This window comes from Helianthus annuus, chromosome 3, assembly GCF_002127325.2.
Source record: "Helianthus annuus cultivar XRQ/B chromosome 3, HanXRQr2.0-SUNRISE, whole genome shotgun sequence".
NCBI lineage: Eukaryota > Viridiplantae > Streptophyta > Magnoliopsida > Asterales > Asteraceae > Helianthus > Helianthus annuus.
In genome coordinates this window covers 14,113,166-14,119,865 of record NC_035435.2, presented here as the reverse complement: position 1 = coordinate 14,119,865, position 6,700 = coordinate 14,113,166, and the positions used below count along the sequence as shown (strand labels likewise).

The 6,700-nt window shown below is 38.4% G+C and overlaps 1 pseudogene; it reads left to right on the top strand.

Annotated features, from left to right (window-relative positions):
- The first annotated feature begins 2,712 nt into the window (after nucleotides 1–2,712).
- LOC110923886 lies at nucleotides 2,713–5,757 on the top strand (annotated as a pseudogene).
- The last annotated feature ends 943 nt before the right edge of the window (nucleotides 5,758–6,700 follow it).

Here is a 6,700-nt window from a genome sequence, read left to right as displayed (position 1 = left end):
ACTGAAAAAATTATCTGGGTTCGACCTAAAGGACAAAACGTGTATGATGTGAAACATAAAGGATAAAACTCGTTAATTTTAAACATAAAGGGAAGCGTCTGAAAATTGGTATAAAGATAAAGGACAATTTTTGAAATTCACTCGCATATTTATTTAATAAAATATTGGTTTTGGTTTTGGTTGGGTTGTGAATGTGAGTGAAAAAATGAATTGGGTTGAGTTGGGTTGTGTAAGTGGAAGACAGAGAAAATAGTTATTTAATGAAAGATTGGGTTGGTTTGGGTTGGGTTGGGTTGTGATAGTGGATAGTCTAAGCTCAGGTTCGAAGTTTAACGAATCAACTCGAGCGAGTTTTTTTTTTTCTAGCTTTTCTCAAACGAGTTTCATGCTAGCAATAAGTCACAAGGTTTTGGAAACAACCTTAGTTGAATAGTTAATTTGTGTTAAGTATCATTAATTGTTCCTTTTTTATTGTTTAACAATTTGAAAGGCTTAGACCATGTGTAGTGGTTAAGCCAAATAATGCCCCCACCATGGGGCGTTTTGCGACACGTGGCAGTCCAGTCAGCATGGGGCATTATTGCAAAAGTGGTGTAGTGGGAATAATGCCTACCATGGGGCGTTTTGCGACACGTGGCAGTCCGTTTTTTTTAATTTAAAACATAAAAAACTTCATTAATTTAAAATAAAAATTACACTACTTGAAATAAAAAAAACCGAAAAAACAGAAAATAAAAAAACCAAAAAAAAATAAAGTTAAAAAAAAAAAGAAGATGATCTAGAGTCCATATTTTTCTCGAATTTTTTGGTGATGCATTTGTGCAAGGATCAACGCGTCGCCTTGGTGGTGGTCGATCGGTTTGGACAAAAACTCAATGTCCTTTTCCATTTGCCTCGCCTCCTGCGTCTCGTTAAACTTTTTTGTTTCGGCCACTCGTTCTTTCATAATCTGATAACGTTGGTGGCCGAGGTCGCGAATGTCTTGGAGACGACGGTTCATCTCCTCGAAATCTTCCTTCAACTCGAGATCGGAAGACGACTCCACCGTTTCCGGTTCGCTTATCCTTTCTTCTACCGGGCGGTCGGGTTAACTCTTCTTCAAGTTCCTCGTCAACGTCCACCACCTCATTTAGATCGACATTGCGGGCATCCGATGTCGGTGTTTCAGGGTCAACGGAGGATGATGTTTTTGACCGTTTAGCTCGACGTCTACTACGAGACGTCTTGGTACCTACTAGCGCCCACTTTGGACTTTTTCGTAGTAGATCCCAACACTTATAGTACGGGAAAGAGCATTTCGTTTTCTCGAACTCGTCCAAAGTCTTCGTTAAAACCCGGACGTCACCTTCACCGCTCGGGCGATTATCGTAGTTACGTTGGTACACTTCTTGGAAGGCATGACACTTGTTGTTGATGTCGATCCATTTGCTAGAAATGGAATCTTTGTCCGGATGTTCGCCTTGACCCCACGTGCTATAAAAGAGTGCACGAACCCTATCCCAAAAAACGGGGCCCTTTTGAAAGTTTGCTACAAATTGAAAAAATAAAAGTAAAAATATAAGTTGTATGTTAAAAATAAAAGTAAAAATATAAGTAAAAAATAAAATATAAAAGTTACCAGTTTCATGGTCCTCCGAAACGTCGAGCCACGCCCGAGTCAACGTGAATTCCTCCTCCTTCGTCCATTTAAGGTGAGTTTTTGTACGTCGAGGTTCGTCCTTTTCCTTCTTCTTATGCGACCTTCTGCCGCGTTTCGATTTCTCTGGCACCGGTTCGGGTTGCGTCTCCGGCACGACATCGACATCGACATCGGGTTCGGCTTATTGTTGTGAAGGTTGCGACCCGTCGGCTTGACCATAGCCGAAGGTGGGAGGCATGAACGGAGTGGCGCCACTCAAGTAAGCCGCGTAGTTTAAAAAGCTCGGGTCCATGTCTTGAAGGTTATACGGGTGTTGCGGTTGGGTTGTGTTCGGGTTCATGGGTCTTGCGGGGACAACAAAGGGGGGTCGGAATGGATGCATATTTGTATAAAATATAGAAGAATTAGGAGAGAAATTGTGATTTTTTTTTATAAAAAATAGGAAGAAGTGGGTATTATTTATATAGAGGGTAAAATTTGGAATTAAAAATAATAAAATTATTAAACAATTGACCGTTGGCAATGGTCATCTCTTGGCCCAAAGCAATTTTCAGCGTTTTATTTCAAACGCCAAGTTCAATTTTTTTCAAAAATCACGCCAAATAACGCCTACCGTAATGGGGGGTGGCGTTTTTGAGCGTTTTTTTTTTTTTTGAATTTTTTTTTTAAATACCGCTCCACTACAGGTGGTCTTACACTTTACGAATGAACAATTTTGTTTATAATCATAGATATGATGTATTTTATTCCTCTTACCAACCTACAATATATTTAATTTCATACATAAATAAGTTAACAAACATTTGATAGAAAAGAAAAGAAGAAATCTATATCTATAATCTATATTACTATATAAGGCAATTGAGATGTACAAGATTGTAATTTTATTTCGCGTATAAATTTTGAAACATTATGTACAATAGAGAGAAGCCATCTTAAAGGGGCTAAACTTGCACCTTTTCCAAAATTTTAAGACACCTTAAGCGTGTTTTTTAGATTTCATCCATGGAATAACCCTGCAATTCTCCTAGGCAATTGAATCGTTTCTTTTCCTCACGCCCCTCTATGTCTTTGTTATCATCCCCAAAAGCAAACCCTGTGTTTTTTCTAGCGAGCAACTAAAAGAACGTGAATCAGGAGAACACAAAAGACGAAAACCGTTATGCACTGCCGCTCAATTACCTCAGGTATTTGGTTTGGTTGATTGGGGTATAAACACTTGGTTGTTTTGTTGCTCATCAGAATCAGATGCGATAGATATCAGCAACAAAACAAGCCACGGGGGAGGAATCTCATGATTGGGAATCTGGAATTCAGCGTTAATCGACGCCCAGGGACCAAGTAAGAAAAACAGGGTCCCCGGTCTTCCTCGAATCCTAGCAAATTCAGTTATCCGGGCCCTCAAAGATAGGAAGCAACGCCAGAGCCAGAGGAACCATAGGTCTCAGCCCAGCGTGGCTGGAGTTGGCGGTTGGTGGTGGTGTTTGATGACGAAGAAGGTGGGCCCTTTTCAAACAAAATCAAACCCTAATGTTCAAACGACTTAGTAAGATAAAGGTAGTAAGATTACCAATTTCGATTAGCATAGGATTATATCGGATTGCAGTCTTTTTGGTTTAATTTTGTGGTTTTTATTGTTAGACCTTGAACCAACAATTATCATGCAATAATCCACAACCTCAAGGTAATTTAGCATGAATTTGTTTTACTTTTAATATGCTCACATGTATATACATTTTCATCGTCGTAAGTTATGTGTTGTACGTTGTAATTGTTTACTGTTTATTACAGGTTTTGTAATTCAGGTCAGTTTTCTTGTTTTGTTTGGCGGTGTTCGGTCAAGAACCGTTACATCGAGATTCGCTTCTATGCAAAATGGAATTTGGTCAAGATTGAGTTCCAATTGGACGTAGCCTAGGTAGAAGCATAAATGGCGATTGATGGAAGTTTCTTATTCTTCGGTGCGCTAAGCTAAAACCGCCTACCTAATAACTATTCAAGGAGAAATCACAGCTACGGTCAGCAACCCATCATCACATGTGGTAATCTTTAATAGCACATTTATGAATTTAGAATTCTGATTTGAGTTTTGATGGCAGCCATGGGAGAAGTTGACTATTCCGGCTTTATGTTGATTATTTTCCTCTACGTTGACTCAAGATCCTTCGGGTAAACTTTTAAATTCAGGTTCACAAAATCAATCACTTGTTTATTGTTTCATAAATAGAACCTTTTGATATACGGGACTTACTTAAAGTTATTGGTTCAGGAAACAATGCAGGTTATTGTGCCACTGAGGCTGCACCAAAGGACACACAGGTTGTAGCCGTCCAACCTATTGCTGTCCCCGCTCTACAAGTGGATGAACTGAAAGAAATAACTGATAATTTCGGTACAAAGTCGTTAATCGGAGAGGGATCATATGGAAGAGTGTACCATGGTGTCTTGAGAAGCGGGCAGGCAGCAGCTATCAAGAAGTTAGACTCCAGCAAGCAACCCGATCAAGAATTTTTAGTCCAGGTATGTCTTATATACCCTTCATAAAAACAACAATGTTATGGACCTAAATTTCTATGATGAGGAAGACCAATTGTCCAAATTTAGTTAATACTGTTTTATATATTTGCTTCTTATTGATTTGGAGCATGTCATTACAGGTTTCTATGGTATCGAGGCTTAAAAACGATAATGTTGTGGGATTACTCGGGTATTGCATTGATGGTAGTCTAAGAGTGTTGGCCTATGAGTATGCTTCAAATGGATCTCTTCATGATATTCTGCATGGTAAGTGTTCTATATTATTCACACGTAATTTAGGGTGTAAACGTGCCGAGCCGAGCCCGCGCTCACATAGGCTCGAACTCGGCTCTTGGCACGGGTGAGCTCTATTTTTAATGCCTGGCCCGTGAGTAGTTTTCATTTTCAAGTGCGGGCTCGGCTCAATTATTATTTATTAATTAACTAATTTATATACATAAATATTATCTACTGTTTAGTTGTTTTTATCATAATTATATATACAATAATATTTATTATATAAATATTTAATATATATTAAATAAAAGTTATATTAATAATAGGCCCGTTTAAGCTCGCGAACCAGCTCAAGCTTGATGAGTAAAGCTTAGGCTCGTTTATTAAACAAGCTTATTTTTAAGCTTGAGCTCGGGATCGAGCTCGTTTAAGCTCAGCTCGGTTCGAGATTTTACTGAGTTGACCTCGAGTAGCTCACGAACGGCTTGGCTCGTTTCTACCCCTACGTACAATCAATGCTATGATATAACTGTATAATTGTATTAATCTGTGTTTTATTTTGCTCGTAAGCTTGTGATAATATGGTTATAGATGATTTATATTAAAAGTAACACATTTAATTGTATGAATGCGAGAAGAAAAGGTGTTAAAGGTGCACAGCCAGGTCCAGTTTTATCATGGTCTCAAAGAGTTAAAATGTCTGTTGGTGCTGCAAAAGGACTTGAATACTTGCATCAAAAGGCGCAGCCTCATATCATTCATCGCTATATAAAGTCGAGTAATGTTCTGTTGTGTGATGATGATGTGGCTAAGATTGCTGATTTTGATTTATCGAATCAACCACCTGACATGGCAGCACGCCTTCATTCCACCTGTGTTCTTGGTACTTTCGGTATCATGCAGCTGAGTAAGTTCTTTTTTTTTTTATTTCTTGAAGTTTTAAGTCATCTTTTTTCTTCACAATCCAGTTTTAGTGCTTTTTTTACATATATTTTCGACTATATGATAGATATGCAATGACCGGACAATTGAGTTCAAAGAGTGATGTTTACAGCTTTGGCGTGGTTCTCCTAGAACTCTTGACTGGCCGAAAGCCCGTTGACCACACTTTGCCTCGTGGTCAACAGAGTCTGGTCACATGGGTATGCTACACTTTGTGCTTTTTTAGTTCTCCTTTATATTAAAAAGTTATATATTATTCATTTCTAAATAACACATTATAATGTCAGACAACACCTAAACTGAGTGAAGATAAGGTGAAACAGTGTGTTGAGACTAGACTCAATGGGGAATACCCCCCTAAGGCAGTTGCCAAACTATATATTTATAAACACTTGTCGGAAAATAACATATGTATTGTGTGATTTAATGGTGACAGATGGCGGCGGTAGCAGCCTTGTGTGTGCAATATGAAGCCGATTTCGGGCCAAACATGCGCATTGTGGTTAAAGCACTGTAGCCATTGTTGAACGCGCGTGCGGGGCCTCAAACCGAAGCACCACACTTTTGAATCCCCACCTAGAGCCGGGCGACGACCACTACTGCTACTGCTTGATCATAATCATGTCATTCATGCAGATAGAATTATATTATTTCAACAGCTATTTGAATTTTAGCTAAAACGATTTAAGAGGTTTCATGTATTACATTCAATAGGGTTGTAGAATGAACCCACATAAATAAGTATATTAATATCTCTTTTGACCCATTTAGTTTTCTTCCATAACCATTCATCTCTCCATTTGTCGTCTGACCCGGTTGGGCAAGGTAACAGGTCAAAACATCTTATTTCTTTTATTAATACATATGAGTTTCTATACTCATTTGGTTAACGAAACCTCATTCTATCCGATCTCCCGATTTAGGTCCGGTTATTTACATAGTTACCTATATTAGGTGCCGTTTGATTCCGTGATCCCTCTAGCTTTGTTTGGTTGTTGTTCAAGACTTCTAAGCACCCTCAAGTGAGCAGATAGACCCCCTCTTTTTACATGTTTCAAGGTGATTATGTGAGTACATAGACCCCTCTTTTACTGTTTTCCAAACGTTTTGGGGGTGAAACACATGTGCCTACTTGTTACTTTCATGCTTTCCATGTTTTCATATCATATACTTGCTATGTACATTAGTACACTATTAGTACATGATTTCATTATGTTTTATGCTATGTATGTCCAATCAGTGCATACTTAGTACATTAATTTACATTACATTTCTGCTATGTATGTTGACTGAGCATGCTAGCACATTGTTTTACATCACATTTTATGCTTTGTATGTTAACTTAGCATACTTAGTACATTGTTT